The sequence below is a fragment of the Tenrec ecaudatus genome, chromosome 9 (assembly GCF_050624435.1).
Source record: "Tenrec ecaudatus isolate mTenEca1 chromosome 9, mTenEca1.hap1, whole genome shotgun sequence".
Classification (NCBI taxonomy): Eukaryota; Metazoa; Chordata; class Mammalia; order Afrosoricida; family Tenrecidae; genus Tenrec; species Tenrec ecaudatus.
Window position 1 is genome coordinate 93,245,845 of NC_134538.1, and position 24,583 is coordinate 93,270,427.

The 24,583-nt window shown below is 38.1% G+C and overlaps 1 pseudogene; it reads right to left on the reverse strand.

Annotated features, from left to right (window-relative positions):
* Positions 1-23,210: 23,210 nt before the first annotated feature.
* LOC142456046 (AP-3 complex subunit sigma-1 pseudogene) lies at positions 23,211-23,813 on the reverse strand (annotated as a pseudogene).
* Between the last annotated feature and the right edge of the window lie 770 nt (positions 23,814-24,583).

Sequence of the window (24,583 nt, forward strand, 5' to 3'; positions counted from 1 at the left end):
AGGAGTACTATAGGAAAAAGGAATAAAAATATTACAATTTTTCTTCTTTTCTAGGTGAGTAGAAATATTCAGGCACCTGGAAACAGCCAAAACCCCAGGAAGTTTCCCTGCATATATTAATTATACTTGAATGAATGAGGGGTTCTTAATCATTTTTAGCCAATGTAAATAGTATTAGTGGCACTATGCTTTAATAAATATTCCTTATTGATTTGTATTAATTTATCTTTTCTCTTTTTCTGAAATAAAATTAAATAAGAATCAACATATTAATAAAATAAATTTATTTTTGTGCCTATTTTTTCCACTACAAACAAATGGTTATTAAATCCATTCCAAATTTATGAGTTTGAGGATTTATTTACCAGTTTTCGCACAAAGAAAATAATAACTATAACAATTTTTGGATTCCTAAGAGACTGACATTTAATTACAATAATCCACAATAGCTAACACATTAATATAAGTAGAAACATCCTTTGCATTTTATTGAATTATTAGAGATGCCTATTATTTCACTATTTAACATGAATGTGCCACACAATTAAAATACATTCAGTACATTTTTTTTATAAATGATGCTTTGCACAGATTTAACTTTTTTGGTAAGAGTAATGGTTGATGACATTTATTACAATTTTAAAAACATTTTCTAAATTGTTGTTTTTTTCTGCATTTTTACTATTGGGAACAATTAATCATATTAATAGATTCCCCAAGAGAGGTTCTTGAGTTATTTATTTTTACTAGGATACACATTTTGATGTTGCTTCTTGGTTCTTCTGAGATTTATTGTTTTCTTTACATTAATTTGTAATCCATACTGAGTTAATTGTTGATCTGTATCAGTAAGTGCTTCAAAGACTTTATTTTCAGCAAGCAGTTGTGTCATATATATACCTTAGATTATTGTTCTTCCACCAATCCTGAAACTGCATTGTTCTTCATATAGTTCAGCTTCCAAACAATGTGTTCAGCACACATATAGACAATGTATGGTGAAAGGATACAACCTTGTTATACACCCTTTTCCTCCCTTTGAAATCATGCAGTATTGCATTGCTCTGTTTGAACAACTCCCAATTTTTTCAGCAGTGATGAACTTTTATTTTCAATGTAAAGATTGCTATTCTAATAGATTCACCAATATACAATTCACATCATGCATTTCAATAGTTTAATCACATTCATGTCAGTGATGTTCTTAGTTTCCTGCCTCTTCCTTTCTCTTTCTTTCTTTCTTTCTTTCTTTCTTTCTTTCTTTCTTTCTTTCTTTCTTTCTTTCTTTCTTTTCTTCTTCTTCTTCTTCTTCTTCTTCTTCTTCTTCTTCTTCTTCTTCTTCTTCTTCTTCTTCTTCTTCTCCTTCTTCTCCTTCTATTTTTATTAAGTGATCATTTTATTGGGGGCTCTTCCAGCTCTTTTTACAATTCATACATCAATTGTATCAAGCATTTCTGTACATATGTTGCCGTTATCATTTTCTAAACATTTACTTTCTAATGAGCCCTAGGCATCAGATTGTCTTTTTTCCCTCCCTTCCTCCCCCTCCCCCTACCCTCAAGAACCATGATAAATGATAAATTATATATTATTTTCATATCTTATACCAACTGCTCTCTCCCTTCCCCCACTTTTTCTGTTGTTCATCCCTCTTAGGGGGTGTTGTGCGGTTATGTGTCGATCATCATGATGGGTTCTACCTTCCTCCCCTCCTCTCACCACCTTTCCCCTACCCTCCTGGTATCACTATTCTCATTTGTGTTCCTGGATTCCGTGTGCAGTGAGCTCTTATTTCTTATCTGTACCTGTGTACATGCTCCAGTGTAGCCTACAGTGAAAGGCAAGACTGGGATCATGATAGTGGGGGGTGAGGAAGCCTCATGGAACCAGAGGAATATTGTGTGTTCCATCAGTGCTATACTGCACCCTGGTTGACTCATTCCTTCCTTGTGACCCTTCTGTGAGGGGATGTCCCATTGTCTGAAGAAGGTTTGGGGGTCTCTGCTTTGACAACCCTCCTCCCATTCTCAGCAATATGTTTTTGGTTGTTTTTTTGGGGTCTTCTGATGCTTGTTACCTGATCCTATCGACACTTCATGATTGCACAGGTGATGTGCTTCTTCCATGTGGGCATTTTGCTTCTCTGCTAGAAGACAGCTTGCTTAACTTCAGGCCTTTAAGACCCCAGACACTATATATTTTGATAGCCGGGAACCATCTGTTTTCTTCACCACATTTTCTTATGCACCCATTTTGTCTTCAGCGATTATGCCGGGAGGTTGAGCATCACAGAATGCCAGGTTGTTAGAAAAAAGTGTTCTTGCATTGAGGGAGGACGTGATCAGAAGCCCAAAGTCCGTCCAATACCTGAGTGTATTGCCATATAAATAAATATACCTAGGCCAATACCTCTTTTTTTGTGAATTAATGTATTTACATATGTACACACTTATGCTTATACTTGTATTCATAGCTTTGCTTCTAAGATCTTTACTGTTTCCTTTTACCTTTCTCCTGCCTCACCATGCTCACCCTTCTGCCCCTTACTAATTCCTCTTAGCTAGATTGCCACAACTCCCTCTTTTTCTCTGTACTTCTCCCTTAAGAGCATAACTAAGCATACTGAAATATTTATACTTCACAATAATGTACACAATTTTTTATAATCCAGACAGCTGGATGCCATTGCATAGTCAATAAAACACAGTGATTATCTTTCTGGTACCTCTCAGTTGATAAAAGCACTAAAACTATCTTAAATTATCTTTAGCAAAATTATACTTGCTTAAAATTATTTTATCAACTGGAAAGTTGATAAAAGTACTAAAACCATTTAAAATTATCTTTTGCAAAATTATACTTGCTTATGATATTACAGTTTTTTTGTTATTTCCACATTCTGCTGGGCATAGGGTAGAAATATGTTTTGTTTTAGTAAATGCTATCAATGTTTCAATATAATTTTACCAATTTATACTCCAATCACCAGAGTATGAAAACATATATTACAATACATTCTGAGCAATACTTTATATATTTTTTCATCATTTTCATTGTAATCATTCTAGAGATTTAGTAAGTGATAATAAGGAAATTCAGTACCATTTCAAACTTTTATTTTAGATAGCCTTCTTTGTGAAGTCTCTGTTACCTATTTTGTGCATATGTATTGTTGCTTGTATGGTTTTCTATTTATATAGGGAATATACGTTCTTTTGTTAGAGGTCTATACTTCATAAATAGAGGTGCATACTTCAGAAATGTATTCCACTTTGTATCTTGCTTTTTAAAAATTTTTATCATTAATAAGATGAAAATTTTCAGAGCAGATAATAGTTCTAAATTCAGCAGTTCATTCACATTCTAATTCTATTAATTGATTCCAATCATCTCAATGTACCATTACTTGGCTTTCTTCTGCCCCTTGTTTCTTATTTCTTCCTTATTTCTTGACCCTCTGAATTTTATATTTGGGAAAAATGCTGCTTTTGATCTTAAGTGGTGGACCTTTGAAATGCAAGGCCTTTGAATTACAGCTCCAGACCTGAAGGGTAAATGCTTGAGGAGCCCACAAATCTGCATACAGCTAGCAAGCCTTGTCTTGGCTATGATTTTGAGTTCTGCTTCTCGCCTTTCTCTCCTCCTAAACAGACCTGCTCCTGCTATCCTTTCAGAGCAGTTATTAGTGGTATACGGGCTCTGTTGGTTGTTTTTTTAATGCTTATAATAATGTCTTTGGAAAGTATGAAGGTAATATTTTAATGAAAGATTAATATCTTATGTTCTGACTAGAGAAATAACTTTAATATATATTACATTTATTCCTTTCTACCTCAATTTTAGCAGCCTGATTTTATTCCTCTTTGTATTAGATTTAATATTTTCTGATCATTTTCTAAAGAAAAAGGTTGTTTTTTTTTTTGGTAAAAGAAAGTCTTTTAATGATGGACTGGAGCTTGGAAGGTGTGAGGGGCACAGATTAGCAAACATGAAAAAGTTCTCTATGCATGGAAAGCAATTAGAGATACGACTAGAAGTTTTATAAACAGAATGGGAGAGCCACAGTCAAGAGATAGGAAAGAATGAATGAGCCTTGAGAACGATTTTTTTTTGTAAAATGAAGAGGATGAAATAGAATACGGGTTTCTGTTGTTGACAAACACACAATCTGACTATGGGATATACCTAAGAAACAAAATTAAAAAGTTAAAATAAGCCAACCTACAAGTAAATGGAACGTGTGGTCCTGACTTTCCCAGGAGGGGAAGGAGTGAACTGAATGACTCCCATTTTCTCACCCTAGTGACCCAATGGAAAACATTTTGGGAGAGGCCCACTTTCAACTAGTGGTTCTAAGCCCGAGCAATTATCCTTCTTATAAAGAAAACCCAACGCATTACCTAATGGCTATTGTCCAGCTGACTCTGTGACCCAACAGGACAGAGCAGACCTGCCCACAAGGTTTCTGAGGCTATGAATCTTCATAAAGGCAAGTGCTTTCACCTTCTCCCACAGGGGGACTGGTAGATTAGAATCACTGGCCTTCACCTTCTCCCACAGGGGGGGCCGGTAGATTAGAGTCACTGCCCTGTGGGTTAGCAGTCCAGTACTTAATGCACGGAGCCACTAAGGCTCTTTTTTTAGAAAGCAAGCTGAACTCGAATCAAAGTGACTTGCTCTCGGCCTTGGAAAACCAGCAGAAAAAGGTTTTTTATCATTAACTTTCCATTAACTGACTTGTCAGATTGCTTTGCACAAGGAAGGCAAAAATCTTAAATGTACTAAGCAGAATTTTACCAAATGGCTATAATGTTCAGATGCACCCATATTTCTAAATCACCATTTTGGTACTATTGCAACCAAGAATTGTACCAATTTCTTAATGTCAACAATTTCAGTATATTAATCAATATGTCATAAAGTCATCCCCTAGAGGGCGTGTAAACAGTTATTACACACCTTTCCTCATGTTATTTCTTGAAGTTAAAGAATTGACGCCTACTTTAAATAAATGGGTACACATGTGTATGCACATAACCCAAAACCAATACAAACCTGTTGCCATAAAATTGATTCAGAGTCATAGTGACCCTATAGGACAGAACTCTTTGGGTCTCTGAGACTTCTACATCTTTACGGGAAACAGAGAGCTTCAGCTATCTCCCACAGAGCAGCTGGCGGATTTGAACTGCAGACTTTGTGGTTAGCAGATTAAAGTGTAGCTCACTACACCAGCAGCTGCTTATATACACACACATATCTATAATTAAAAATAATGAGTTATCTTCAGTTGTACCAGACAAAGCAATGCAAGTAAAATTTTATACCTGACCAATGTTTAAATTCCAGGTATGAGTTTGAGAAAGCTTATTACTGTGATTTACACCAAATCTGCAAGATTAACTCAAAGGATAAAAATGCCCAATTTTATTGTTAAAAAGGCATTGAACATAACTTTTGATTTCTTAGCCCTATGCCCTCTATCTGCTTTGCCTTTGAAAAGCTAAGTTCATTAAGTGTAGAAAGGGCTAACTGTGACTGTTTGTTATTCAATATATAAAATAACTCATTTTTTGGCTTTTGTCATTTTTAAGTATGACTTAAGAGCAATCATCACTTAAAACAGTCATATGTCTATAAGTAGGAGTGAGAAGAAAACATAACAGGGAGCTAACAATACCAGGATTATTATGATTTTGTAACTTTAAAATCCTACCTTCTTTCAAAGCCATCTAACATTTCCTGGAAATTGCATTGAAGTAATTTAAAAACTTATTTTTTCCCTTGCTTTTTAAAAAATTACTAAGTGATTTAAGAAAAAAGGCAAGTGTTTTTTATAATATATTTTTTAGGTTCAGTCTTTTCCTTAGGACACATTTTTCTTATTTATATTACTCACATTGGCAACTTTTAATCTAAGGGCCACATTCTCTGTATTGGAACATATGAGGACACTCCCAAAAAAGAAAGAACAGAAACTGGTGGAAAGTTTAATTATCTCTGAATTCCATTTCTCCATGACCTTTTTGGGGTCTACTTGTATTCCCCTCCCCCTTGTATTCTTGTTTATAAAAAGAATCCCTACTGGCACAATCATGAAAACTCTCCACACATCGGTGAATCCTAGCCACAGTTTCTCCACTGGAGTCTGCTTCAGTAAAGATGCACCACCTAGGAAACTGTACGGGCCAGTTCCACTCTGTTCTACAGGATTTCCAACTGTAAAAATCAACCCAACAGCAGGGCATTCATTCTCAAATTTGCTTTGATAATATAAGGTCATAAGAACATGGCAACAGATACTTTTAACAGCATATTACTTCTTTACATATACATGAGTTGAAAATTATTTCAGAAAATAAAATGCCCAGCTGAAGTAATCAGACTCCAGAAAATACACAACAGAGTGTTCAACAGCCAAATGAATGAGTGGGCCTGGCTGTCATCAAGAGGAAGGGATGAAGTCCTGAACCAAATATTTACAGCTTCTGGCAATCCCAAGAGAAAGGTGAGGGAAGCAATGAGAAGCACTTCTGACAGAGGCCTCTGGAAGCAGGTATGGGCATTTTCCATTCCTCCAGTGTGTAAAAAACACACAAACGACATTGTGAATCAGGCTCATAATGATTCATAGAGTTTCCTAAACTAAATCTTTGCAGGAGCCAATAGCCTCAACATTCTTTCAAGGAGTGACTGGTGGATTTGAACCATTGATCTTATGGTTAGCAAATAAATGGCTAAACACGCCTATTGCCATTAAGTTATGACTTATAGCAAAGTGCCAGAGAATTGGACAGCTGCTCCCTAGGGCTTCTGAGGCTTCAAATCTTTGAAGGAGCAGAAACACTTCCACTTTCTGCTGAGAGTGACTGCTGAGTTTCAGCTGCTGACTTTGCAGTGATCAGCTGAACACATAATTAATTAGGGTACCTGTGGTCTTCATAGAAGAATATTTAAGTATATGTGTGTATGCATACATGTATATTTTAGGAGAATATATATTACAGGAGAACACAACACATATCAAAGAAATATATATGTATTACAGAATTAACATATATACTATAAATATATATTATACCATATATTATATGATATTATATATATATATATATGTATCCCCAGTGGCATAGGGGTTACAGGTTGGGATGCTAACCTTATGGTTCCAACCACTAGTCACTCCAAGCAGGGAAAGGTGAGACTTTCTACTTCCATAAAGAGTTATCGTCTCAGAGATTCACAGAGACAATTCTACCCTATTGTTTAGGGTCACCATGAGTTGAAATGAACTCAATGGCAGTGAGTTCATTTTTGTCTGCACATTATACTGTATATTATATATCTGTATATTATACTGTGGCATGTGGACTATGTGATAGAGCAAGAGAGCAAGTGCTGAGACTCTGGGACTGAGACAGGCTTCCTGGTCCATAGAAGCAGAAGTAAAGGGATATTTATGATTAATCTCCCTGGAGAATGGAGGATGTCCTCTTCTCTGTGATAGAACAAATGTCTATGATAATACCTTGCAAGAAGAAAATGTATGAATGCCCACATGATTATACCAATTTTGATATTTTCATAACTAAAATACTTGTTGAGTCTTTTTTATGATGATTCTTTTAGATTTAATACATGTGGTTATGTAATGACTGGTACGTGAGCAGTATTCCCTGTTGCCAAGATACAAGAGTCCAACCTACCTCTATGCGCCATCCTTTTTTACCAACTCTGACACCAGCTGTTCCTCTCAAGACATTCTACTTCCATGCTGAGCTTGATGATTCACCGCAATGAGCAAATAAAACCACAGGCAATACTCCTAATCGTTTGGGTTGATTGTGGAAGTTAACAAGATACCACAAGTCATGGTTAGTGAACAGCAAGGATACAGTCATCGTTCCCCTGTCATCAAACTATCAGCCACACGGTCCCTTGAATTCTGCTTCTGTGGACCAGAAAGCCTGTCACATGGTCCCCTACTCTCAGCGCTGCGTCTCTTGCTCTGCTTCTTAGTCTCCATGCCAGTCTGTTGCCTCCCCTCTCAGCCTTTGCCACGTGCGGCGGAGATCGTAAACATGCTCTTCCTAAGGTCCTGGACTTTCTTTTGGTGTCTGATATGGCTCTTATACTCATAGCTTTGATACTCATAGTTGTGTATTTTGTCTTTTAAGAGACCAATCCCCCCAAGGAAACAAAGGATGGGGATGTAAATCACACTCTGTACTAATTCAAGTGTAAAAATACCTCCTACCCTTATCCTGTTCCTGTAGCAGAGAACACTTTCCAAAATGGGACTAAAGGCACAGACTTGGAGTTCTGATTGTAACACATAATCTAATTATGACATGAAGGGTCATATTAATTGACAACATCTCAAATTAGCCATGGGATCCACATATTTAAAATAACCTAACAATTTAATAGCATTTTCTTATAAATTTTATACTAGAACTACTAAATCTTAATGTATGCTCAGAAAACGATAGTCTATTAGAAACAGATTAAACATGTGAATTTTTGAAAACCAAGACCATTGTTGACATCATAGTAGCATCAACATGCTATGACCTCATTGTTTGAGAGTCCACTCTTTTCCCTTGTGGATACCAATAGAAGGTAGGTACACGATTGTCCAACATTTCTTCAAACATTTAAAGGCTACAAGAACATCCTTCCATAGAAGATTACTGAGTCTAAAACTACTTTCTTGTAAATGCTTCTAGTTTTTCTGCTGGATAAAATTAGCACAAACCGCTAGTATCAGTAAGAAAAGTAATCACCAGCAAGAATTAGACACCCTTCAGAAACAAAAAGTAATCTGGGGCAGATTGAAATTAGATTAAGAGTAGCCTGTTAGTCTAAAAATGGAATTGAGCATATTTTTACACAGACAATAACTCTGTGTCAAATTGTTTGTCTCAAAGGATTTTCACTAAAATGTATTCTGTATGCTTACAAGCAAGAACCCATCAGAACCTGCCCTGGTTCGAGCCCCAGAGAGCACCTTTCAGACAAAGAATAAGCAAATTTCTAAAGTGATCAATAGCATCTGTGGGAATCTTACCAAGAAATAAATAAATAAAACATTGACATTGAGTAAAGCTTGACTTACAATGACCCTGGGTGGGGCTTCCAAGGCTGTAAGTGTTTATGGGAGCAGGTAGCCTCATCTTTCTCCTGTGGAGTAGCTGGTGGGTTTGAACCATTGATCTAGAGGTTAGCAGTTCAATGATTACCCAACAGCACCTCTCCAACTTCTTTCAAGAAATAAAGTGCTAGAAAAAGCAACCACAAGTGACCAAAATGTCTAAAAATAAAGTTTAAATGGAAGGAAGGGGCAGGGAAGAGACGGAAATGGAAACGTGAATCCAGGGAGAAGTGGGTGGTACAGTATGTTACATTAAATGGATTGTAACGCATGCTATCAAATAAAATGTGTATAGCTTGCTGGTTGGGAATTCATTTTTCTGTAGACTTTTCCCAAACCACATTAAAATGTTCAATATCAACAATGAACACATCAGAAATGTAGCAAAACCTGAGGTTCTTATTCCATTTAATAAGTAAAATCCTCATAAATGTTTTTATTTAGGGTTACTTTTTCATTTTTATTTTTTGGTTCACTCAAAATAAATATAAATAACCCCCAGCATTTCTTTCCTAGGCTGCTGTGGTTTTTATGGAACTGAGAATGATGTTGAAATTCTAAATTCAGAATTTAAGATGCAGTATTCCCTGCCTGTTCACTATTTCTCAGACAAATATCGTCCGACCAACTCAGTCTGTGTAACTAAGAGGGAATGACCCATGGAGTTTTGAGGAACAAATATTTCTGACCAATGTAAAACAGCAGTAGTGCCCTTGAGTATATGTTTTTAAAGTATTACATGCTACCAATGACTCCAAACATTATATATTTAAGATATATTTGGGGAGAACATGGCACTCAATGTCATCTGACCTAATTTCTATACTTAGAACCTAGGAAGAAGGTCCTGGCAATACAAGTCAGAAACAGTGGGAACCTAAGAATTGCACAGAAGAAACATCTACTAGAGTGCAAGACGATGAGACCCTCAGATTGGATAGCTCTCAAGATATGAATGGACAGGGAAAACTGGAGACAACCGTCATAGCGTAGATAGATTAAAGTTTGGGGAGCACATCTGGTAGAGGGACAAAGCTCAAATGAGAAAGAAAAGGCTGCGAACACATCAATAATCCAAACCTCAATCAATGCCGTATGAGTCTGGAAAAACTGGAGCTTTTAAAAATGAAGTGGAGCACACAGAGACTGATATCCTAGGCAGAGTAAAGTGAAGTGGGCTGGTATTGCTCATTTTATTCAGACAATCATATGATCCACTTTGCTTTAAATGACAAATTAAAGAGGAATGCCACCGTAGTCATCATCAAATGGAATATTTCAAGATCTATCTTAAAGTATAAAGCTGTCAATGATCTGATAAGGCACAAGACACAGTGATAATTACTGGTAATAAGAAATCAGGAAAAAAATTACTGTCATATAGTAACTTTGCCTTATGTGCACAAATAACCTATTTCAAATTTGCCTTATTTATGCACAAATAATCTATTTCAATTTTTCTAATGACAAAAACACTGATGTAAATTAAAGGTTTCAAAACAATATAGAAAATTAACAATTAAGATGTTAAGCCTTTGTCTCAAAGGATCATTTTCATGTTTAAAGCTGTAATTTCCATACATATTTTAAAAATAAACATGTCAAGAATTCAATCATTCATTTTTAAAGGAACTAGTAGGATGTTATATCCATCAATTAACATACTATATTATTCAATTAATGCTTGGAGATTTATGTACACCCAGAGCATCTCTATATAATTAAGCATTTAAATATGAAGGAGAATACTAGGAACATTTATTTTATTAGTGTGAAACTTAAGATTAATTTTCTCAAAACATTAATTAACTAATTCACTGCAATCAGGTGGGTTTCAACTCATGGAGACCCTATAGGACAGAGTAGAATCGGGCCTGGGAATTTCCCAGAATATCTATCTACATAGGAGTAAAAAGCCTCATCTTTCTCCTGCAGAACAGCTAATAGATTCTTCTCAATGTTATGCGTAGTTTGCTATGATCCACAGAACCAAATGTCTGCAAATAGTCAAAGTACAAGGAAACATCTTTCTGGTATACTCTCTGCTTTTAGCCAAGATCCATACGACTTCAAATTTATATCCCTCATGCCACACATTCTTCTGGTTCTTCTTTTGATGTACGGCATTGTTTACTTTTATGCATAGGCGTAGTCAATAGTGCAACACCTAGCTTGAAGTTTCCAATTCTTTCACCTTGAGATATGCTAAAAGTGTTCCTCTTTTGGGCTATGTCTTTCCAAGCTGCCCTTCGAAATTTTCGCTCAACTCTTTGACATCGTCATTTCTCCAATTTCCTTTAGAGTCTTACATTCTGAGATCCACTTTGATCTTTTCTTTTTTTATAATCTTTTTAATAACCGTTTGCTCTTTTCATCTATAAAATCCGCGACGTCATTCCAGAGCTCATCAGATCTTCTGCCGTTAGTTTTTAAGGTGTCAAACCAGTCATTGGAATGATGCCTAAATGAAGTGAGATATGCTCAAGGTCATATTTTGGTGTTGGTGGACTTGATTTAATTTTATTTAACTTCAACCTGAACTTGTATATTAACAATTGACGGTCTGTCCCACAGTCAGCCCATGGCCTTGTTTTAACTGCGGATACTGAATTTCTCCATCTTCTATTCCCACAGATATCGTCAATTTGATTTCTGTGAGTTCCATCGGGTGAAGTTCATGTGTATAGTTACAGTTGATTTTTATGTTGTTGGAAAAGATATTTGCCATAATAAATTATTCATCTTGCAGAATTCTGTCATGCAGTCTCCAGTATCATTTCTATCACAAATGTCCCTTTTTCCAGCTACCATTTCTTCCTTTCTGTAGCTTTTGAACTACAGATGCCAATGATTATTAATGCATCTTGATCAGATGTTTGATTAATTTCACACTGAAGAAGTTGGGATAATTCTCAATTTCTTCACCATTAGCATGAGTTGTTGGGAATTACACCTGATTGATAATTGTATTGATTTGATTTCTTTGTATGCAGATAGATATTATCCTATCACAGACAGCATTACTTCAGCATAGATTTTGAAATGGTCTTCTTGACCAGGAATCTGATACCATTAATTTTGACTTTTTCATTCCTGACATATTAAACCATATGGTTGTTTGATTCAATATGGCCCAAACCAGTCCACATCAGCTCATTAGTGTTCAGTTATGTTTGAATTTTCTTTTTTGCTGATTTCCACTTTTCTTTTTGTTTGCAGCTATTTCCTCTCATTTTGAGTTGTGTTCCATGAGCAAAGTAAGATGCGCAAGCATTCCACATTATGGTTATCTCCATTCTGAAAAAGCAGCTCCTCCCAGCTGTGTTCAGATTGCCCTCCAGCCTGAGGTGCTCACCTTCTGGTCCTCCAGCTGACAAGGCTCTGTGGCTGTTGATAAGAGTTCAGTGGTGAATTCCTCCGAAGTGGAGCGCCTATGCCTCCTTCATACTCTGCTCTTAGTCTGGATGTTCCTCTCAAACCTGCTCACCTTGGGTGACCCTGTTGGCTATGAATACCTATAACAGAGCTTCCAGCATCACACTCAAACCAGAACAGTACAACAAAATGATGAACAAATGAAATAGAGAGTGAAATATAACATGAGAGTTAAAAACACTTAAAAAAACAGATTTTAAAGGTTCACAATATCTGGTTAAGAATATTTGCTAATATCATCATTCTATGAAGAATTCAAAGAAGCCCTGGTGGCTTTTGTGTAAGTGGTGGATTACTAATCACAAGATTGGCAGTTCAAACCCACCAGTAGTTCTATGGAATCAAGTAAAGGTTTACAGTCTCAGAAATCTTCAATAAGGTCACTATAAATCAGAATGGATTTGCTGGCAGGGAAGTTGAGTTATTCAGTTCCAACTTGTTATGGAAATTATTTTGAGTTTTTGATATACTTCAAATATTTCTACGACAAGTAATAAGCAAACACAAATACGTCACTGTGGCTGATTCTATAAATAGAGCTCTGCTTATATGCTTGTTGCTTTTGTTAAGTGCATGGAGTCTGTCCTACTCCCGGTGATCCAGTCTACAGGAGAACAACTCACCTCTGCCCGGTCTTGTGCCAGCCTCCTATCTGCTGTGTGGAGCCCAAGGCTGTCGCTGTGTGTTGAGGGTTCATCTGATTGAGCGTCTTCCTCCTTTCCACTGACCTTCCACGTTAGCGGCAGGAGCTCCTTTTCCAGCGACCCACTCCTCTAGATGATATGTCCAAAGGAAGTGAACAAATGCTCACTGCTCTTGTTTATGAGAAACATTTTGGCTGAACTTTTTCAAAGACAGATACTGACACCACAATTCAAATATATCAACTCTTCTTTGGCCAGTCTTCTTAAGACTATTAACTCTCATTTCCACATTGCCCTTGCCTCAAATACACCTATTAGAAAGAAAAAAAGAAAAGGATGCTGAAAATATGCTGGTTTCTGCTGTAGCTAATTGTAGAATATTCATTACCTTCAGTGCTTACAAATGTGACCTAGTACTTGAACTTAGAACTTCTCAAAATATTCAATTCACATGTAATTAAGATCCTCTCATACACAAATGATACTTATCTCTAAATGATAAACTACAAATCTGTGATATTGTACTTTCTGGGTGTACTCTCAATAACTCACAGGGGCAGTTCTCTCTGTTTCACTGTCACTATTTTACAGAACTCTCAGTGATCTGCTTGCTCACAATCTACCCCACTTTAAAATTGCTCCATCTTACACTTTGCCATCTTGCCAGTATCCTCTCAAGAGCAGTTGTTTATCTTCTTTACACATTTCTCGACTTACGGTCATAGCTGGTAGCATAGTCGTTATGGGTTGGGTTGTGATCTGCAAGCTCAGCAGTTTGAAACCACCAGCCATTCCGCAGGCGAAAGATGGGGCTTCCTCTCCTTGTACACACCTGCAGCCTGAGCAACTCCCAGGGGCCGTTCTACGCTGTCCTAAAGTGTTGCTGGGCGTCTGCCTCAACACACTGGCACTGAGTTTTGTTTCTTTGGTTTTACTATAATAGCTGAGGATGTGAAAATAAGTCCTGTTTATATCAATGACTTAATAAATGTTTGCCATAAAAGGCTATGACATTGTGCAGAATGACATACTTTCACCTACAGAAAGATCAGTGGAGCTTTTTCTTATTTAATGTATCACTCTGAAAATGGCTTTTGTTTCATGGTATAACCCAGGTTTCTGTGATTGACAATAGGAATCTCCAGTTGATACAATTATTTGCTATTCTTTGTTGCTTCTTTTGGGGAAAGTATTAATGTGCTTTTTTTTTCTTCTTTAAGTCATTTTATTAGGGGCTCATACAACTCTTATCACAATCCATACATACATCAGTTGTGTAAAGCACATTTGTACATTCATTGTCCTCATTATTCTCAAAACATTTGATCTCCACTTAAGCCCCTGGCATCAGCTCTTCATTTTGCCCTCCCTCCCTGCTCCCCTCATGAGCCCTTGATAATTTGTAAATTATTATTTTGTCATATCTTACACTGTCCGACGTCTCCCTTCACCCACTTTTCTGTTGCCTGTCCCCCAGGGAAGAGGTTATATGTAGATCCTTGTAATTGGTTCCCACTTACCACCCTTTGCCACTCTCACCATTGGTCCTGCAGGGATCATCTGCCCTGGATCCCCTGTGTTTCCAGATCCTATCTCTACCAGTGTACATCCTCTGGTCTAGGCAGAGTTGTAAGGTAGAATTGGCATCATGATAGTGGGGGGTGGGAGGTAGGGGGAAAATGCATTTAGGAACTAGAGGAAAGTTGTCTGTTTCATCATTGCTACACTGCACCTGACTGGCTCGTTTCCTCCCCAAGAACCTTCTCTGAGGGGATGTCTGATTGCCTACAGATCTGTAACGGGTTGTCCCATTGCCTACAGATGGGCTTTGGGTCTCCACTCCGCAATCCTCCTCAATCACAATGATATTGATTTGTTTCGATGATGCCTGATACCTGATCCCTTTGACACCTCGTGATTGCACAGGCTGGTGTGCTTCTTCCATGTGGGTTTTGTTGCTTCTGACCTAGATGGCTGCTTGTTTGCCTTCAAGCCTTTTTAAGACCCCAGATGCTATATCTTTTGATAGCTGGGCACCATCAGCTTTCTTCACCACATTTGCTTATGCACCCATTTATCTTCAGTTATCGTATCAGGGAGGTGAGTACACAATGATAAGATTTTTTTTGTTCTTTGATGCCTGATAACTGATCCCTTGGGAACCTCGTGATCATGCAGGCTGGTATGCTTCTTCAATGTAGGCTTTGTTGCACCCGCTTTTTCTTCAGCTATTATGTTGGGAATGTGAGCATCATGGAATACCAGTTTAATAGAACAAAGTATTCTTTCATTGAGGAAGTACTTGAGTGGAGGCCTAATGACCATCTGCTATCTTAATTCTAAACCTATGCATATATGCACATAGATCTATTTCCATATCCTCATATATAAATATATTTACATATATATATGCCTTTATTTAGACCTCTATAAATGCCCTTTGCCTCCTACCTCATTCCTCTATTTCCTTTTACTTTTATCTTTTGCTGCATTTTTTAATAATACGATAAGCCTGATTTGACCTAGAATGATTAGTATGCCAGAGAATTACCCAGAAGAGAGTGAAACCACTGTCGTTATTGTGGTATTTTATATTTGTTTATAAAAAAACATAGGAATGCACCAGTCAGATCCCCTTTCAATTGAACTCATTGCCCAGTTTTGAGGACTGTGAATAGCATTGCCACTTTAATTTCAATCATGTTTACTTCAACTACTGAGCTGAAGACGGGCTGGACACAGTTATCTTAGCAAATGAAAGAAGAATTTGTTATAAGGACACAGTCATTTCTACAGTGCATTGTGGTCTGATAGCTATTCCTGTCCCACCCAGCTGCTTTCACAGATATTTCTCACAACACACCTTTTAAACTCCAATTCCACAGTATGTGCTTTCTGTTGGAACAGCATTATACAGACTCTATTGGTCAGTAATATTAGATGTTAAGCTCCTAGTCCTCCCCAAATGACCTAGCAATTCTAGGGTAAAAACAAATCCATTTGATCTAAGCCCCATTGAATCAACTAGGAAACTGTCAAGCCACTTCTTGCTAACTTGGAGCCATCAGCTCTCGTATGGCTAACAGGATGCCATTAGGCACTGGACATAATTAATGACATATGATTGTTCATTTAAAGACTGTTGATAAGGCAAATATTTTGTTATCTGTATCTTTATACACATTCTATATAAGTATACTTATATATTTTTACTCAGATTATTTGGGTTGATTTTTCCCTAGCTTATTAAATACTCTCTAGGTACTCATATAGATTTAGGAATTTATCTTCAGTTCAATCGTTCACAGGAAAATAAATTATTGAACAGTTTTTGAGTAGATAAAACGGAGGCAGTGTCATTGCTTATTATCTACTTGTTTTAAAAGAAATAAAAACAGCCCTCTAGCTGGTAGTATTTGAGACAATGGTGAGAAAACATCGATGGCAGAAAATACTGAGATAAACATATTGAAAAGAGACGACTGAGATAAGAGAATGAAAACAAACAAAACCTTCTCAGAATAAAATGTCTTGATCTCTTAAAACAAAGTCAACATTGAGAAGAGAATATGAAGAGGCTTTTTTTGTATATGTATCAATTTTATCTATGGATTCTAGCACACTTTGATATAATTGCATTGTTTATCTTCACATTATCATTGTGTGTGTGTGTAACTCCGTTTCATTTTTCTATGCTTTTGTTAGATAGCAGAATAGGGATAGAGGAGGTGGCCCCTCCCAATGTCTGCACAAGGCTCCCTAGAAGAGGTTGGAAGACTCTGGTGAGCCTTGGTCACCCATGAAGATGTTAACTGGGCATGCTCCAATTCAGCACCCCTCCTCCCCCAAACACATACACCTGGGCAGCCCACACTTGGCCCAGGCTCATGACCCCACCCACGTGGGCTTAATTCAGCCAATGAGGTTGACCAATACCATCAACTACGCCTCCCCAGCCAGAGGCTACCTTGGCGGTGAGGCAGCTCTCCCTTGTGCCCTTTGCCTTCTTCTCTTGGTCCCTGTTCCTATGCCCACTAGGCCATGCCACCGTCACTCTGGCCTCAGGTCACCACGTGTGGGCACACAGGCCCACCTGGTTCAGCAGTGAGCCCCAGGCGGCTTACGTGCGATTTGGCAGCTTCCCCGGAATAGCGTGTCCTCCTTTGAGACTGGGAAACCTGAAATTTCTGTCCTTTATACAAACCCACTTGGATCACCAATCAGGCTTCGGTGTGAATTCTTTCTCATGCGAGGCCAAGAACCGAGGTATAACCCACATGAGAAACCTCACACTTTCAGGTTTTATTTTCCCAAATCTTTTTTTTTATCATCCTAAAGACTCCTTACTAAGATTTAATTTCCTTAACTCACCTACATGTAAAAAGCACGGTGTTGTTATTAGATGCCTTGGAGCCAGCTCTGACTCTTAGAGACACTACACACAACACAGCAAAACACCGCATGGTCAGGCGCCAGCCTCCCCATTGCTCTTCTGCCTGAGCCCTTTGCTGCCGCCACTGGGTCAGTCCAGGTTTTCTGAGGTTCTTCCTCTTTTTCGCTGCCCTTCCATTTTACCAACCATGCTGTCCTTCTCCAGGGACTCGTCTCTCCTGGCAACATGTCCGAAGTATATGAGATGAAATCTTGCCATCCTTGCCTCTAAGGAACATCCTGGCCTTACATTTTCCAACACAGATGGGTTTGTCCTTTTAACAGTCCATGGTGCTGTCAATATTCGCCTCCAGCACAATTCAAAGGCCGCAATTCTTCTACCGTCTTCCTTCAATGTCCGCCTTTCACGGGAATATGAGGCAAAGGGGAACGCCATGACTTATGTCAGGTGCACCTCAGTCCTCACATACCATCACCTGTCAGTCTGTCATCCTGTGGTGGCTGCGATGTTGGAAGCTAGGCCACTGGTATTTCAGATACTAGCAAGGTCACTCAAAGGGACCAGGTTTCAGTGGAGTTCTCAAACTGACAGACTAGGAAGAAGGACAAAGAAGCCACTAAAAACCTTATGCATAAATGAAAAACATGGCAATTGAGGATTATTGAAATATGTGAACCATGAAATCTTCCTGAGTTTTCACTGCAAATACCCTATTTGTTCCTTAGCATGGATTGTGGAAGTCCACACAGTATTATTTACATCTGTAACTCTTTTGCCATTGTGCATTTATGTGTTCTTAAGTGTCCATGGGCATGTCAATCTAAATGAAAATACTCAAGCGGTACATGCCTTACTGGTAAGACGTAAAGCCCCCCTCTGAACTCACTAGAGAAGGAGTCCTGGGGACACGGTTCCCTTATGTGCCTGCTAACAGAAAGGTCACCGAATGGAACCTGGTAGTGGCTCTGTGCGAGAACATTCGGGCATTCAGCACGCACAAAGATTGTTGTCTAGGAAACCCTCGGGCTGCTCTGCTCTGGCCGCTAGGGGTGGCTTGGAGCCAAAATCGACTGGACAGCACCCAGCAGCAACTCATTAGCACGTTTATTTATGAGGCCATTTTTCAGGATATCATATGTATACTATATTACTCTCTCCCTGACACTTATATCCCCAAATTAGTTCAAACTGTGCAGATATTGAAATGAGAATGACAAATAAGTATATAATTTCTTAACACATTAAAGAGGTATTCATTTTAAAACCTATTGGGAATATGTCATCCATCAAATAGGCTTGAGATGAAACCTTCCAAGTAGAATATAGATATTTTAAATATATACAGAGGCCATTCAAAGTATCTTGACATTCCATCAGTTTTTAAATTATTTTTCTAAAGTCATTTGACAATGAAAAATATAATCTAGACCTCAAAACTGTTTATAAAAATTCTGAAACCATTACTCATGAAAGAAACACAAATGGAAAATAGTTATGTGTTAGTGAGCATTGAAAATAAAGGCAAGGAAATATTTTGCAATCTAACCGTTGAGCTTGCAGGAAATTGCCCTTACTCACATGTCATTTGTGAATATTTTCTTATCATTGGTAGAGGGTTATATGGCTAAATCATTTAAATGTTAAAACCCACACATACTTGATTTTAATTATATGAAGAGCCTTGCCAATTGCCTGAGCATACAGTTCAATTTTTTGTTGTTATTACAGTAAAGTCTTTATAAGCTTTTATGTATTTAATGCCTAGTGTAAGCATTGGCTGACTTGTTATTACAGCATCATTCAATTCCTGTAAGAGCAAATTTAATGCTATGTGTATTATGAGGAACATGCACCTTTAAGACCTTTTCTCTGTTTTGTTTTTTTGGTTGTCCAGTCCTTTCACTCTGTCACTTGGCATTTATATTGATCCTATTGTTCACCACTACCGGACTTTTCACTCCAGCTTTGCATCTTCTGATTCCTCACTCTGTCCATTCCCCCGACCCCCAACACACACTGCTAGCCTCCACTGACACTTATACTCTCCTTTGAATTCTAACTGATTCTTAGTTTGATGATCACAATTTTTGACTTATTTAACACAGTGCCTTTTCATTCAAAAATTTGCATGCGGACGAAAGTTTTCTGGAAAATTCAGTTTCAGAATTCCTCAATGTAGAATCTCAAGCACATTGAAAAGTGGGGGGGCGGGGGGGAATCCAGCAAACACTCCAAACTCATGATCTCAAACATGTCACAGTGGTTACATACCTGAGACTAAACCCTACACGCACCAGGCTGTTGAATGTTTGCCAACAGATGTGCGCATCTTCAAGACAGTTCTCCAGTGTTATAATTCTGAGAAGCTCGCTAAGTCTCTCATGAAGAAATCGTCCATTAGATGCTGGCTTGAATCCCACAGGAGCAATGTTTCAGAATATATATCAGATGTTTATTTCTGCTCATTGACTCTCCCAACGACATTCAGGGAGTGGACCAGAGAGGGACTGGAGCAAAGAACTTCTTTCCGAAATGTCAGCCCAAACGCACTACTACAGCTAAAATAGCCACAAGCTCCAAGTTAGTCTCAGTTACCTAACTGACTAAAATCTTCTCAAAGAGAAATAGTGGAGCAGAGTGTGGACCTGGAAGAGAGTGGACACGGTCTCTCTCTACACTTGGAGAGGCCATGCTCATGTGTAAAAAAATGCCTCCACTCTCCTGAGAAAATAGACAGAGCCAATGCACATCTTCTCCTGGAAGTATGTTTCTTCATATCTACCCTTCCTAAAACAATAAACTGTCCCCACAGAAGCCTGGCTCCCCAGTGCCAGTAAGAGGATCCCTAGCTCTAAGAGTATGGCTGCCTTTGTCTTTCATTTTTTCTTTTTCACCCTTTCCAGAGTGATTGACACTATTTGCTTCTCGCTTATCACACACGTCCTTTGAAGTGTCCCCCAAGAGGGCTCAGGATAGTCAAGATTTACACATTACTCATTTTATTGTATGTACTAACCAGAGGCTTTCCAGCCTCGTTCCTATAGCACCTAATTGTTGAATACACTCAAAACTCTTCTCATCTTATAGAGCAGTCCCATGTCTCCTGTCTTTCTATCTCCTTTTTTCTTTAATTGGGTGGTTGTCTCCTCAAAACCCTGCCCAACCTTGAGGTTGGACCCCACAAGCAAACTAAAAAGTGTTATGGATCACAATGAGTAGCAGGTAAATTGATTCAGTCTCATAGCAACCATCCAGGACACAGTAGAACCACTTCCTAGGATTTCCAGGGACGCGACCCCTGAGGGAGGGAGATTGCTTCCTCTTTCTCCTGCAGGGAGGCTGGTGGGTTGGAACTGCTGACCTTTCAGCTACAACCAAGGGCTGAACTGCTTTGCCGCCAATTGTCTTTGGAAATGAGTGCTGATGTTGACAAAGAAATAAAATGGACAAGCAGATATATACTCAACTTTTTGCAAAGTACAGCCAGGCTTTAACTTCTTGCAATGATAGACACTTCCAAAGACATTTCATGCATCGATGCATGCTAGTTGTGAAACAAAGTATGAAAACAAATCATGTTTATATAATAAACAAGAGAAAAAAGTAAACATATGAACACTTTTGATTACAGTTCATTTTTCTTTTGTTCTGGCTTACTAACAGCCTGCAAGGAGGCCTGTCTGGGTGTCCTGCCCTTAGGTAACACAGTGAGTCATCAAAGAAAACAGTGTTAATTGTTTATGGATTCCCCTGACTGGAGCATACTCTGTATAACATCTCCCAAAGACTTTTGTTGGCACTCACCCAATAGTTAGACTAAATCTGCACATGCTTCCCCTCTAAGAATCTCCAAGCCAATGCTTGGGATCAAGTGAACTGTGCTCGAAAGTAGAGCTCTGCCGCCATCAGAAAGAGCATAACCTCTCATTTATCTTTATTTTGACTACAGTATATGGCACGAGGATGAGCTTGTTTTTACTTGTGTCAGGAGACTGAAATGGCACGCTGGTGAATTAATAGTTATGCCAAACTTCTGATCGCAAAACCCACCTTCACCATGAAACCCCCTCCGCCAATAACTTCCTGTTCATCTCTACCTTTTCTTGTGAAAGTTATTTTTTTAGTTCAAACAATTAAAATAAGAAAGAATTTATTATTTCCCCACTACTTAAATTACTTTCATAAGCTGTATATCTGCACCATACCCCAAATGGGTAAATATGTAGTTTTATATATTTTAAGACCTTTGCAGTTTATGTTTCATTTTCTCATATATTCCATTCTTTACTTAGTCTCACACGAGTTTTTAGTACAAGGAAAAGTGTACTTCTCTCTTTAAAAGATGACAACATTTAAATGGTGGAAGGTTCATGACTTACCCTCCGTCGTAGAACGGTTTCTAGCACAACCAGAGCTGAGAATAAAGTCACCTGCTCTCTAGCGCAGGATCTTCTCTCCAACTTCAAGTCCTGCTTCTTGCTTACAGTTACCAATGAAGCGCACATGTTGTAAAAAACCTAAGGGAGAGTACCAGTGACTATCGCTTATCGTATTTTAGTATGTATTAAATATTATAGCTATCGAAATATTATTTAAACTCCAAAATAGTGTAGATCATTTGAGTGATAATTTGTAGAGAATTATGTTAGTTGCATAATTTTAGATCAACTTGAATATTTTATAAAAGTGTAGGGGTTGTATCCAAGCTCTCAGTCAGGTCATAGCCTGATGGCACCTCCTTGGGGGCCTGGCTTTCTCCTAAGGAGGGCCCAGGGCACCTCCCTCTCCACCGGCCATGATTTTCCTGCATTCTGGACACCCTGAGAACTGCTGGTGCCCTGCCTTCTTTCCACCAAACCCAGATTCATAAGACTTTGCATGCACCGGCATGTGATCTTCTTCCTGCATTCTAAATCATGACGTGTAGCGATGTGAGTCTGACAAGAGACTTTGGAATGTGTATTGGACTTAGAGACTTGTGTTGGGCTCAGCTGCGATGTTTTCTTGATATATAATTACTCCCTTTTTTTAACAGTGAGAAAGTATACTTTTATTTACTTTGTTTAATCAGAAGGGCATAATGAATATATTGCTAAGGTAGATATCAGGCAAACAGAAAGGTGCTTTTTAAGTTTAGTTACCTTGGAGTTGATTTAAACTAAGAGAAAAAGGTCACCATGTATTCTTGTAATACGTATTTGGTTCTTTGAATAACAATTATGACAAGTAGCAGAAGGAGTTAAAGAAGGCTGTGCTTTTGAGCCATAGAAAAAACCAACATTTTGGGTTGTACAGAATTAGAGAAATATCTCGAGCGCTTTTCAAAATACTGTAATAAGCAATACATAGAGTTACGCCTTAGGTGAGCACAGGAATCTAGTTTAGAAGAGGAAGTAACAACAACAAGAACAAAAACACCACACAACTACTCAATTTCTTTAGAATCACTGACCAAGGAAATCAACATTGAATTTCACCTATTGACCTTGCACAACTTCTATATAGTACCTTGACTTAAATCTGAGAGCAAAGGTTAAAACTATCTTTGGGTAAACGACTGCCTGATAAACTTGGATAACTTTCCCCCTCAGAATTTTACCTGGGAGTAGCCTTTTAATTTTTGTTTGTTTGTTTTTAAAGAGGGCAGGTTTGGCACTCTTATATTGATTTCACCCATGTTAATATTTCTGGCGACCTCAGGAAGATTCATATTCTTTGCAACTGATGCAGCACAAGCTGGTGCTTCTGCGGAGTCAGCCTTTGATTCCGCCAGTCATTTTGTGCATCAGTGTGTGTAACAGTCTCCTTTATGTTGGTCTCCCACACCACTCCCCCCTCACCATTTCTGCAAGAACAATGTGAACCTTATTCACATGGAAAATTAAATCCAGTTCACAGACATTTTCAAAGTACTTGTCTCATGTTTCCATGAATACTTCAATTAAATAAAAATGCCAAGTTCACTTTCTGAAGAATCCACACAGAAGACAAAATATAATATTGCATAAAGTCTTTATATCAATTGGTTGTCAGAACCTCCTATTAACAATCCTCCTTCTAAGCAATTACAAACATTTTCATCTCTATTAGATACCCAATGGAAGGTCTCCCCAATGATTTGTTGTTGTGCTTCTTCAATGTAGGACGGGTAAACTTGGAGACCCATGAGGATGAGTTTCACCTTGATCATGGCTGAGCATGGCCAACCAGGTGGGCACTAGTAAGGGGATGAAGGGTCAGGCGTAGGGCATGGCGGGGGAGGCAGGCATGTTAGGCTAACCTTGGAATGTGTCCTTTAATTACTCCTTCATATGGATCCAGGAGTTCTTACATATATTTGGATATCTCTGGATGTTTCTCTAGTCAACCCTGCCTAGCACAAGCATCAACTTGATTGCAACGAGTTGAGTCTGAGAAATTTGATTGCATTTTATGTAAGGTTATAAATTTTTTTCTACCTGAGAAGCTAGAGACTTACATTTCTGTTAAAAGCTAAACAGTTTAAGTACCTAGAATCTTGTAAATCATTCATTTTAGTCCTATCTCACCATCATTAAGTGGCCTTTACTTTATAAGGATCTGAAAAATAATCTTAGGAAAATTGTTAATGTAGAAAAAGTAGTTCAATAGAATTTCAATCTGTTTTTTCTTGGTTAATTTTCTTACCTCTATGGATTATAGTGCGTCTATACTCATGGATTGGCTGCCCTTCAAAGCCCACTGTGACTAAGCTACTTTGATTTTAATCCGCGAAGTATTTACTTTATTTTAAGAGCTTGCAAATAGTTATCAAAAGAAATGTGTAATTATCACCGTACCCCATTCTTATCCATTATAAGACTCAGGAACATGAAATACTTAAAATAGAAAAGAAAAATGGACAGCCCCCGGAAAGAAGACGAGAGAAAGGAGAATAACAGCGGGATCACCCGATGGGAACAGGTTTCAGCAAAGCCTTCA